Source organism: Fukomys damarensis, unplaced genomic scaffold (genome assembly GCF_012274545.1).
Source record: "Fukomys damarensis isolate Sample0158 unplaced genomic scaffold, DMR_v1.0_HiC HiC_scaffold_35, whole genome shotgun sequence".
In the NCBI taxonomy this organism is placed as follows: domain Eukaryota; kingdom Metazoa; phylum Chordata; class Mammalia; order Rodentia; family Bathyergidae; genus Fukomys; species Fukomys damarensis.
In genome coordinates this window covers 48,952,396-48,966,534 of record NW_022900947.1, presented here as the reverse complement: position 1 = coordinate 48,966,534, position 14,139 = coordinate 48,952,396, and positions in this window count along the sequence as shown.

The window sequence follows — 14,139 nt, the reverse complement described above, 5'->3', positions numbered from 1 at the left end:
TTGGCCTTTTGTTGACTCTTTTTACTCTTTCAGCTTCTCCTTTTAGTTTCTTGCCTTACCTATTTGATTGGCTCTGTAGGGCCTCATGGTGTTGTTACCTTCATTGTCTTTTTCTAGAATATTGTTTAGAATTTCTTATAGTGCTGGTTTGTTACTCATGAAATTTCTCAGGTGTTCTTTGTCATTGAAGTATTTTATTTCCTCACCCATTTTGAATGAGAGTTTTGGAGGATACATCAGTCTACGTCAGAATTTGTTTTCTTTTAGTACTTGAAATACTTAACTCCAGGCTTTCCTTGACCTAAGTGTTTGTGTCTCCTGTGATTCTGATGGGCTTTCCTTTGCATGTGATTTGTTTCTTTTCTCTTACTGCTTGTAGTATTTTTATCTTCTGTTGGGTTTCTGGGATCTTGATTATTATATGTCTAGGTGTAGATTTTTTTTGATTATGGCTAGTTGGAGTCCTCACTTATCTGTAGGTCAAATTCTTCTCTTCTGGGAAATTTTCTGTCATTAATTCTGTGAACAGCTTTTTTAAGTCATTTGTATTTTCTCCCACTACTTCTTGGATTCCTATCAGCCTTATGTTATTCTTCTTTATATCATCTAGGAGTAGTTGGAATGATTTCTCATGATCCCCTACTGTTTTTAAGAGACCTCTCTTTTCAGGGTCACTGACTCCAAGCTTATCTTCTATATCTGAGATTCTATGTTTGCATTCTTTTATTCTGTTGCATACACTTTCAGTGGTGTTTTTAATCTCCTGGATATCTGTTTGGTTCTGTTTTATGAATTCCTCTTCTTTCTTATCTTGGGCATTTATTGTTTCCATTTCTTTCTTATGCTGGGACTTCATGGCTTCTATCATGGTCCTGAGCTCATCTATTTTTTTCTTCTCAGTTTTTTTTCTAGAGTCTTGAATCATGACTTCCATTGTGCTCACCATTTCTATGGTTATCTGGGATATTATTTCTGTTTTGAATTTTTCTAGATGCTGATTTATCTGTTTTGTTACTTCCTGTGCTTTGAGTTCAGGATGTCCTGGTGGTTCACTATCAGCCTTTTCATCCTCATTTTCCGTACTGTTTGCCATTGTTGCACTGGAAGTGTGTCTTTGTGTCTTGCTGAGGTGTTTTCTCATTTTTAGTTTTGTTTTTGGGCTGTTCTTGGCTTAATCTCTGGGTTATCACCCAAAGCTTCCTGATATAGCTGTTCCCTAGCTTCTGGGTGTCTAACCAACCATAGATATTCTCATCTTCATAATATTAGGGAAAACAGCCCATCAAATCAACCACAAACCTTTATCCCAGCTGATACAATCAGTAACATAACATGATCAAGCACAACTGGCAAATTTATCACCCATTGTAGTCACTAGTCTGTCACCCTTATAGCATGTGAATTATATTACAATCAAGAAGTTGTCCAAAACATATCTGCAGTGAACAACCTTTTCAACATAGCATATTTACCATTTAGGATGGGGGCTTAAACAGAGCTAGGATGAGAGGAGTAGATAAGTAAAATATTTGGAGAAGGTTTCAAGTGAAGCCAGAGGACATAGAATAACCACACAATCTTCAGGAAACTTTTAAATTCAAAAGGGATAGACAGAGTAGAAGTATAAGGACAAGAATATATCCCCTTAACAGTAATAGAGGCTCATTTTCCGTTGAAACCACTGACCCCTGTGTGAGATAGAATGACAGAAGAAAAGAATATAAAGAAAAGAGAAAAAATAATAAAAGAAGAAATCTGAGTTAGGGCAGGAGCAGAAACAGAAAGGGAGATGAGGGATAATATGGTGGAGCAAGAGACTGAGTTGGAAAAAGAGGACAGAAAAAAGAATTTGAAGAGTGGAATGAGGAAAAGAAAGAAAAAAATGGATTTGAAGGGCCTCTTTCAGACTATATCTCTGCTGTCATAATATACAACATACACAGCCATGTGCAGAACCAAGACCCCTGATCTCAGCTATTCTATTAAAGAATCCCACAATGCAGACTGAACTCAGGCTGCAAGGCCCAGATTGAGTTCCCTGACCTCCTGAAGAGTTGAACTCCACACAGTTCTACCATAGGTTCCCCCTGCCCTTTCTTTAAAGGTATTCAAAGTTGGGAGCTCAGAAAAATACCCTTTATAACCACCTCTGCCTTGGTAGAGTGGGTCCAAAGACTGGCACAATCAGGAGGTCTGAGGGCCCGGTGGGAGGTCAGGGGTGCCCACATGGCTACCTTCCTGGTGCTGTAGTGATGGCGGTGGCCTGGCAGGGAAGCTTTTATACTTTTTATTTTTGCTTTTTGTCATATTATTTACAAACTCTTTGTTTTGGATCTAAATTTGCCTTTTAACCCCAAGTTGATGGAATTATGAAGTAGGGTGTTTGTTAAGTGAGGGTAGGTAATTAGGTCATAAATGTATAATTCTTATGAATACCATTAATGGTTGCATTAGCTATTGCATTGCTGTAAAAAATAGTGTTATACCAAACTCAAGGAAGGGAGATTTGTAGGCGTGCCTGTTTATTTTTAGGGGAGGTTTATTTTAATTTGTGGTTTCAGAGTATTTGGTCCATGGTAACTTGTCTCAAAGTCAGAAAGATCAAGGCAGAAAGTATTAGTGGAGCAAAGTTCCTAACTTTGTAGCAGCTGGAAACGAAGCCCAGCAGAAGAGTGCCAGATAAAATACAACCTTGAGAGTCATGGTCCCAGAGGCCCGCCTTTAATGTGGCTCTACCTTCTACCAGCATATTCAGCTTTGAATATAAGGATTAATAGAGCAATGAATACAGTGTTCTAATTCTTTAGATATAGTTTAACCCAGTCAAGTTGACAGTGAAGTTTAATGTTCAGAGTGCTTTTTCCAAAGATATCTGTGAAAGCTCCCTCATTTCTTCTGCCATGTATGACCACAGAAGAGTGTCCTTCTATGAGCCATGCAGAAGGACTTCACCAGAAACTGCTAAGCCAGCATCTTCATGTGAAACTCCCTTGCTTTAAAAATTGAGAAATTTGTCTTGTTTATAGGCCATCCAGCTTGCAATATATAGGGATGCATTCTGTTAAAGCAACTCAAATACACTATTTGTACTATTCAATTTAGAGTCTCCATTCATTTATTTTTTCTTTTCTTTTTTCTTTTTGGTACTGGGGATCAAACTCAGGAACTTGTGCTTGCCAGACAGGCATATGCCATTAAGCTACATCCAGGGCATTTAAACTTTCTATTTGTTATAGAGGATTTCTACTTGTGTTATTTCATATAAGAATACACATGTAAAAATACATGAAATAAATAATTTCAAACAACCTGACAAAAATGTTTATTGGGTAAATGTATAATATTAAATATTATTTTTGTCATTTTGAAAATATGTTATGAGCTGGGGATTTATCTCAGGGGCACCATGCCTGCCTGATAAATGCAAGGTCCTGAGTTCTACCCCCAATACAGAATAAAAAGAATTAAAAAATAAATAAGAAATAAAATAAAAATATGTTGTGACAAGAAGAATTCTATTTTAACCACTTTGTAGATTGTAGAACAACATATTTCTGCTTTTTAAGAATTTTTGTTTTTGGTACCTGGGATTGAACTTGACCCCTTGCATTTGGGAGGCAGGAGGTGGAACCACTGAGCTAGATCCCTTGCCCCATATTTCTATTTTAAAGATACTTGTCATATACAAACAAAAATTTTACAAAATTTAACACAATATTCATATAGTGCATAGATACAAAAATAATGTTTAAATAAAATATGAACATGATAGTAAAATATAAGTATTAGAATAGTAAAAGTGTTATAGTAAAATATAATACACTATAAGCACATAAATACCCAAATAATCAAAATAATATCCTCAATTTAAATGTTACACTTCATATTATTTATACAGATTCCTATGGCATCATTCCTTTCAATAATAATGAGATCGAATCCTAATCAATAAAACTCTCTTAGAATGTTTCTAATTATGAAATAAACTAATTTTCATAAACATGAAAAGAGAAATTTGTTACCCCCAAAACAGTTTATTATTTAAAAAAAGAATATTTTAGAGTATAGCAATTATGAAAGTTTTATAAATATTTTAAAATGCATGTTTCCCTTTGGCTATCCTTCTTCTTCTATATTTACTGTGTATTCCTTCTCTTTCAATACCTATATGTATATTCACACATTTTTTTGTTGTCTAAATTACTAACTTTTACAAAAATAGTCTTCCTACATTGAATATTTCAACAGTACTTTTGACAGCAGAAAGGGGATATCTCAGCAAAATCTACTAGATATAAAAAATCAAAGTTGACTATTGTACTCACTAAATGTAAAAGTAAATATCTAACTGCTCATTATTTCTCTGTGCAACTTTACTCTGACTACATAATACACAATTTAATGATCTTTATTTTATAATCCATTTTAATACTAATATAAGGAGGTCAAAACTTGCTTTTTTAAATTGTTATACATTTTTGCATTAATATTTCTTCTAACCTTTCAGAGACATTGAATTTTAGAAGCAAATTTTCTTTTGAGTTCATACCTGATTAGTCCATTGGACAAATGGACAAAGTCCATTCTTTTGTGCTTATAAATGGCAATCTACTCTTTCAATTTTGAATATTTGGCATTATTTATCTTATCTTTAATTTTTCATTTGACTTTACTATCCTCCAAATGCAAAAGGAATGAGTTGCTTTCTTTTTTTTTCAGCACTGGGGATCAAACTTAAGACCTTGCACTTATGAGGTAGACACAGCACTGCTGAACTAATTCCCAGGCACTCAATTGGGTTTTTAATATTTTTCCTCCCGATGGTCAAGAAAATCATTATTAAATTTTATCAATACACAAATTCATCTTGTACAAATTACATTTAAACATTTTTTCTTAACTTATTACTATAAATAAATGACTAATAGCTCTTTATTCCTATCACCTGAGGTCTTGTTACTGACTTGTCTCCCGCCTGGAATTCCTACCACTTTTCTGTCACTGAAATGACTTGCTACCTGGACTTTCAATTCTAGTTGTTTCTTATATTTCTTCATTCCATTTTCTCATGTCTTGTTGGTTAAAATGAAATGGTTTATGTGAGATTACCTTTACTCTCTGATCTAGACACAATGAATATACTTTGTTGGAATTTTTGCCCCATTTATTATTCCATATTCAATTTCTAACTGTAGAGATTCTCCTAAAATTAAGATTTCTGATTCTAAATTGTTTTAAAAAAAAGATGGTCTCATGTTAATCAGACTTGCAAATTAATTAAATATTTTCTCTTATCTTGTTTTGTTATCAGTATGTTTCCATAACACAATAATTTCAGTCCATGAAGAGTTTGTTTATGTACATAACACATCTTAGTTCTTTTGTCATCCATTTTCTCTCTTTTCTCTTGGTCCTCTTTTGTCTCACAAAAGGTCTATCTCACTGTCTCCCATTACCTATTTTTTTACTTTGAACTTTAATATATTTATGCTTTGTGTTTGTTTCTTTTCTATTTTTTTTTCTTTTTGGTACCAGGGATTGAACTCGGGTCCTTGAGCTTGCAAGGCAGGCCACCGAACCAATGAGCTAAATCCCCAGTGCAGTGCTTTGTGTTTCTAATGTAAGAACTGTCAGAAATAGAGCATGGTTGCTTTAAATAGATGTCAGTTGCCTCTCCAAGGGGGGAAAAAATCACAAAGGCAGTGGATTATGTGGTAGTGTCTCAGAAAGTAACACAGTACTTCAGACTTTTTGAGTTTAGCCTAGTGAGATCCTTTTCAGACTTCTGTTCCCCAAAACTGTGAGATAATAAAGTTGTGCTTTATGAAGACGTTAAGGCTGGAAAATCGAGTCAGTTCAGGAAAGAACATCACTAGAGAAAAATATTGCAATAGAGTGAAAAGTTAAATGTAATGTTTTGAAAATAGCAACTTGATAAAGATGTAAAACATTTTATCACATAAAAACACTTCATAAAAGTGATGACTTGTGAAAATTTAGTTGTGTCCATTGATGCATCTCACACTCTTTATGGCCTGGCACTAAATGCATGTTCAGTGATGAACTGTTCAATAAATCAATTGAGTCAGTATGATCATGTATTTATTAGAAAAGGGAAATATAAGAGTAATGAAGCCTAAAATATAGCAGTCAGAGCACACCTTTAAATTCTAGCTCCTCGGTTTATTATGGATATGACACTGAATTCTCAACTATTGGCAACTATCAGCTTCATTACATCCAATTCAAGAACAACTTAACTAGAAAAATGTGATGCCTATTTTTACAGAACATGATGTTCTACCTTTACCACTCTTAGTAAACTTTACCTGTAGTTATTAGGAAGCTATTTTTGCAAAAGATAAAGGCTTATATGCCCTTAAAAGTGAGAAAACTGGGGAATGGCTGCATGCTTTTTATGGATCTTGTCCATTCTCACAAAGAGTGATTTGATGTTTTGAAACTCATGAAAGCTGGGATTTATTATTCAAAAGATTACCCATATTTTATTGAAAATATTGACATGATATTTAGCATTGCTTTATTAATGTTTATACTTTGAAACAGCCATCTCATTCCAATAAGCTTAGAAATAAATGTAAAATTTTATGTTTTACCAGTAGATACCAGTGGATCTGTGCAAACCAAATTATATTTTTATCATGATTTCTAAGACGACATCTACCCTCCATTATTTACTTTTTAATTTTTTTTCGAATTTACTCTCACAAAATGTATTAAGGCACTAAGTTCATATTTAAACCTACACAATACAAGATAAGAAAAAAACATTAATTAGAAAAATTATGAAATTTCCATGTGACGTAATAAAACTAAATGAAGGTACAGTACCCCAGTGAATAGGAAGAATACCCAGGCCTGATAAAATGTGAAGAAAGTAAATTTGATGGAGCAGTACACAAGATTGGAGGGAAAAAAAATTTTTCTTCAAAGGAAAAATGCAAACAATTTGGCAAAAATAATAAGGATAGAGGAGACACTGTTCATCTGGGATATCCAGAAGACTATTTTCTCTATTGCAAGGAAAAAAAGACTTCTTTTGACAAGAGATATGATATCATTTAAAATAAAACATAATTCCAAAGTACAAAATAGGAGTATTGTAAGATTAGTTGAAGTAAAATTTCAAAATAATGAGAAGTTGAAAAAGTCATTGCAACTTACCAATATTCCCTAATCAATTAAGAAATAAATTCAATATAGCAAAACAATATAAGGAACATTTGAATATGCTTTATGGGATTCACCTAACTTTTAGAATTTTATTGTGTTTGAATTGCTCTCTCTCATATGTACACACACACACACACACACACACACACACACATGAAGGACTTGAAAAGTATTTTCAAGCATCATGATATTTCACACAAATATTTTTTCCTGAAATCTGTAAGAGTAAAGTCATAATCTTACATAAACACAGTATAATAATAAATAATTAATATAAAAATATAATGATATATAATGATTATCATTAGCTACTACTCAGTATACACTTACATAGATCTCTCTGAACTCTACTTTATAAGATTTATCCCAACTTATAATCTTTATGTTAGATGCCTTTGATTATATTCTTATCAAAGATGTTTAATTCTCATTTTTACACTAACTCTTAAAATATATAATGTACAGAATGAGTCTGTTTCCTAATGTTGTTGCTTTCTTTATTATAATATCAACAATATTTATGTAATATTAGATTCAGACTGAGGCTAAATGTTTAGGGAGACAAATTCTTGCGGGTATATGATATTAAAGCAAATAAATTTGAACGGTTGATCAAGGTGATAACTTCTAGATCCTTCCAGTTTACAAGTAAATGTTTCCATTTATGAATATTAATTAACATGCAGGAAGATGTTATCTTACTTCCCAACAATCTATCAATTAGTGATTTAATACAAGTTGATATTTGAGTGACCCATATATTGCATAGAAAAATAGTGATTTTCTAGTTGTTTTTCTTACTAATTATCTAGTGCTATTCTATTAAGAACACTTATTACTATCTTTTCATTTTTTGTATTCTTCCTAAAGACATTTTTTCTTAAATCATCCTTTGATAATTACTGCCACTGTTTTTGCTTCTTACATTCTAAATCCAGCCATGAATAGGCCTGTATTCTTTGTTGCTCTCTCCTTTTGCAAAGAGGCTCTTTACTTTTTGGAGGAAGTCTTGAGTCCTGCTAGTGGATGTAGCCATTAGCAATTTGAATTTACCCTCCGACTGGGAGCAAGGAGTTTCATGTGGACGCTGTCAGCAGGCTCTTACAGTGTGTAGCATGGTTCTGCTTCGTATTTAACATGACACAGTTTTCTTAGCCTTTTTGATTCTATAATTGTACCGCTTATAGTGAGAAAAATATTTTATAAAACATCATTATGTATGCCCATATGCTTTTTGCTATAAATTTTACAAACAGCTTCAAGTCACATTGTGAGTGTCGTTAATAATGAAACCACTGAGTAACATTTAATATTTGTTCCATCATGTTCATGTGCTATGCAGTTCTTCTTTTAGATAAATTTTGTGATTTTTGTTTCTTATTGCTTCTGATTTTATATTAGACATTTATGTGAAATATAAAACATTGAGATATATACTTAATGGATTTCACTCCCATCCATATATTTCTCAACCTACTTTCTTTATTGCCTGTATTATCCTAATTTTTTGAAACTCTTAAGTGTATGTACTTTTGTAAATGTGTTTTTACAAGTCCATATATTAAAAACAAAATCTATTTATTGATTCTTCTATCATTATTAACATGATACTGAATGTTTAATCAGACTTATCAGATAACATATATTACCCAGGTCTAAAGTACTTTCATTTCAAAGGAAAACAGGCATAAGCAAGAATCTGCCAAGTATTTTTCCTGCCAATAATTTTTTCTTCCTTCAATATTGCATATTATGCTTGATATTTCATAAGCTCTAATTAAATGATCAATATGAAATACAGCTTAGAAAGATTTTCATTTATCAAACCACTCATACATTTGTTGTTTTATAATCATCCAATAGTATTTATTAGTTCATATAGTCCACATTATTTTCTATAAAAAATAAACAGGTCATAAAATGTCTTCTAAATTATTCCTAACATAAGGAGTCTTCATAATATTGCCGCTAGTAAATACTATTAATATGCTTACCAGGTTTAGTTACTACAATAATGCTTACAAGGAGGTCTAGCTGTTACAATATTTTCACATGGACACGGGTGCATATATATCACTGTGGCACAGTTTGCAATACATAAAATTTGGAAATAACCCAATTGCCCATCAATTGGAGACTGGATAAAGAAGGTGTGGTTTTTCTATAAAATGGAGTACTACTCAGCCATAAAGAATGATAAACTAGAGTCATTCATAGGAAAATGGTTGCATACTGAGGCCATGCTCTTAAGTGAAATAAATAATACACATGTGTAAATACAAATAGTTTCTCTGGTGTGAAAAATTAAAAGTATAAATAAGATCCAAATTGTATAACTCACAATGTGAAATAGGAAGAAAAGGTCTAAAGGCATAGGGGAAGTGGGAAGGGTAGGGGAAAGTAAATAAAGGAAAATTAAAAATATGCGAAAAGGAAAAAATGGAAACAAAGTCTTTGCATATGGGGGGAAGGGGGTGAAGGGAGGCAGGGATAAGGGGAAAAATTAGAACTAAGATCTGTCATGCAAAGGTACAAGATTGCAATGATGAATGTGACTATACTCTATACTTTAAAAGTACCAATAAACTCAGTGAAAAAATATTTTCAAATGGAGTTGAATATACCACTTCATTCTTTCCTTAAATATCCTATGAAAGATGATAACATCTTACAGATCAGTAGTTAACATTTTGAACCTATTATATTAACATGTACTAGGTATGCTATACAAACTTTAGGAGGACTTACTTTTTCCTTTAACTATGTAAACTAGAAATGACTTTACTACTTTATATAATCCTTAATGTTTCTCCAATTATTTTACAATAGCCCAATTCTATATTCCATAGATTATTAACTTGATTTCATATTGATAAGAATACTCAGTTGTTTTTATGAAATGATAAATTTCATTTTTTGTATTAGTAATATTTATATAATATAAAGATAGTTCATTGCAATATTACTAAGAGATTCCTTTAAAAACTGATGGAGTCAATTAGAAAATGTGATAGATGTACAAACACATGCAGATGACACCCTGTTTAATGACGGCTAATATATAATATTTTAACTTTACAATAGTGTATAAAGGTACAGTAAAATTATATACTGAATTTTGGTCTTTTATCTGACACAATGCTGGGCAACTTCCAGTGAGCCACAAAATTTTAAGGATAACATCCAGTTCTCCACAGTATACTATGTATTTTAACTGTGATGTTGGTTAAAAAAAAGTATCTGCTACATTACAATTTACAGTATGTTCAGTTCAAGAGCTTTGTCAGAAAATAAGTCAAAGTCAATGTTTATATTCACCTGAATATATGAATTTCCCATTCAGAAGTATGTTATTTTGCTTTCCCATTCTGAAAGTAAGCATGAAAATATTTGTCCATATTTGTGAAATGTACATTCTCTAGTTTCCAGTTTTCAATTAAATGATCAGTATTAATATTTGCTATGACATCTTCATATTTATTTCTATGCATTGGTTCACTTGATAGAGGAAAACAATTTATCTTAGTTTTTGGAAGAATCCACAGTTTGGAAAGCACCAAGACTTTAAAATTTCTAGAAATTTTAATCTTCAATGTAAATGAAGATTGGAAATTTAAGAGTTTATTTCTCTACATTTTAAGCTAATCATTTAATTTTTTTCAGATAAAAGAACTAAAATTCCTGTTTAGGCATTCCTAAGGACCTAGAAAGTTAAATGTCTTCCACATATGAATGGATCTAACCACTTCAGGGTAACCAATCAAATAATGTTTCTGAGGACGTACTCATGTAAATTATCATTAACAAAGAAGCTACAAAAATGTAACCTATTTAAATAGGAAAGCAAGACAGGTCAGGATGTAAAATGTCATGTGATTTAAACATTTTGTAGAAAAGACAATGCCACTGTCTCTACCCAACATTGTTTTTAAATATGTATGTGTGTGTGTGTGTGTGTGTGTGTGTGTGTGTGTGTGTTATTTGGTACATTCAGAGTAAATCATTTTAAATATATTTTTTTTTTTACAGAAATTCTTTTTTGTGCTACGATGAGCAGTCTGAAAGCTTTTTTGTTTAGTAAAATTATATACTATTAAAATTTTTTGTTCATTAATGTAATACTTAAAATGGTGTCCACAGGATAGTCTAGCCCCTATCCAATTAAAACCTGAAGTAGTGGGAGTTATTGCATGTATACATTTCTAAAGTGCAGTAATCTCACTCATGTAGTCAATAGACTTTTCTTGATATTTTATAAATATAACATATGCATGATGTCAAATTCAGATAAAAATAAATATGTGCAAGTTCAAACATGTTTTTAAAAATAATATCAATATTTTTAAAATAAAGGATACAAAATTCTTATATTTCTTTTTGCTGAATTTGGCCCTTCATTTGATTGGTCTAATAATATCTAAAACATGCCAAGAAATATCATTTTAATTTTACCTGTAAAATTAAGTAGAAAGATAAGGTTGGAGCAAGATTTTATCACCAAACACTGAATGAATGTAGAATAAATTAGGTAAATGTCATATTGTAGTTCTTATGAGAATTTAGATAAATGTTACTTCATCAACAAATGAAAAATATTTAATGTTACAAGTAAAAAGTAAATATGACTTGTCAATGGAAGAAATACAATTATTTTTGCTTGTTACTTTTTAGGTGATTTACAGGAGAAGCATCATCAGCCTTACTCTCTATCTGAGGCCCAACAAATTTGCTTTTATTTAGTTACAGCTTTTTACAAGTGTTTTGGATCAATCACTCATACCTAATAAGTCATACCTCATAAATATTATATTCAGAAATCTAGAAAATCTATAATCAAGAAATCTAGAAGTTTGTTTCAAATGCTGGCCTATGACACAAAGATCAAACACTGAAATCAGAAACAATTGGAGGGAAGAGAATCAGAGTACATCTTCATTGAATAGAGTAATTCTCCATGTAATTTCTCCTCTCCTCTTTTCCCCCTTCCGTACTGTTGAGAGAAAGAGGATGGAGGAAAGAGGGAGGGGGAGGGGAAAGGAGAGGACAGCATACAGCAGAGTGAGATAGCAAGTCAGGAATAATTAGGCACCAAGTTTAAGCAACTGTCTTTACACTTCATCCACTCTTGTCATCCCGAAATAAAACTTATTGGTTCCCTGTAGCGTTAAGTTGGTAAAATATTCACTGTGCCAACAAAGATTTAATTTAGACCATGATTACTGGAAGAGGAAAAGAGAGCCTTCTTCATCTTGTCTTTTAATTTTCAATCAATTCAGCCCTATCACAAGTGGAGCTAATTGTTAATGGTGTGAATGTTTAAGGATGAATAGTGAAATAATGATTAATGCAGCAAAATGTTGATGCTCTGAAATATTGCTCAGAAAAAAATGTAATGCTTAGGAAAGGTCTCTCCAGGGAAGAATATCCTGCAGTTTGGCTCCGGGCACTACCGAGTGAAATGATAGCCTTAAGTGGGACAGGCACCAAACACACAGGAAAACCAACGTAGTTATTTTCATGAAGTTTCTGGGAACATGAACCCTCTTTAGTGGTGAAACATCTATTTATTAGATATTTATCTATTCGTAAGTGCAGTTTCAGTAGGGCAAGGAAACTGTTTTAATTTTCTTTTATTTTTTACTTAGTAATTTTCATAATTTATATTCTTAATATAATCTCTCATGTTGGATACTATAAAACTTATATGACCATACCTATATGAATAAGTCAACATCTGTATGATACAGGAATACACACACCTGCACACATCCTGCACTCGTAACTGTAACATGGCTGTTCTCACTAGCAGATGGACATCTCTTTCTCTTGTATTTATATGCCATACTTTGTCAATGGTTTAGTTAGAAATATGATCCTTTGCAGAAATTTCATGGCTCAATTTTCATTACAGAATCTGTTTAAATTAAGACTCACAAATGAGCTTGTATGTTTCAAATATAGGCAGGACTATTAGAATGTGGCAGTGCATTGCCAAAGCCATGGTCCCCAGTCTACCTAAATTATGGGAAATGATGAAGATTAATTAGCGTCCCTTTGTAAGTGTATGTATATATATATATATATTTGGTCAAAATTACTTTGCAACATCTACTATCAAAATTCTTAGTCTTCATTTAAAATTCTTGGGCTGGGGATTTAGCTCAGTGGTTCTGCTGCCTGCCTTGCAAGCACAAGGACCCAAGTTCAATCCCTGGTACCCAAAGAACAAAAACAATAAAAATTCTTAAAACATCCCACACATTCCACTAATAAACAGAACCTCAAAAGACAAAGGAAAACAACAGCATAAAAATAATAATAATTTATTCAAAATGAGACATATTTGTTGGTTAAATATTTAATTTGTGACTTTTTTCTCCTCTGAAATGTGTTGGATGTAGTGGACAATTTGAGATTTAAAATCAGATAAGATTAGTTTAATGATTGTATATAATGTAAAGTATCAACTTACAATTATTTGACTCAGTTGAAAAAGCAAAGAGAACAGCACTTTAAAGACCAATAGTTAGGAGAGTAATTTGACTAATTTACTATTACTTTAAACATTTCAAAAATGGAAAGATATGTATATTTGCTATTCTAATGTCCTACACACATATACAACTGCCTGTGTGGTATTATATGGTAAATGCATCTGCCAGTCTTCTCCCTAGTTTGAGTAGAGAAATAAAATGCATTAAATATGAAGCAAAGGTTTGGAGCAAAATATTTTACAATAGAGACTCACGTTAGCAATAGAAACTCAGGTTAGCAATCTGAAGTCACTTTGCTTGCCTTCCAATTTGCTTTCATCATAACATTGTCTACCATGTATTTAAACTAGTACTTATTGATCCTCCCTGGCTGGTAACAGTCTGCTTTCTCAAGGCTATCTCATCTACTCTCTTTAAAATGACATGATAAATTAGAGTAAAGGCTACAAAC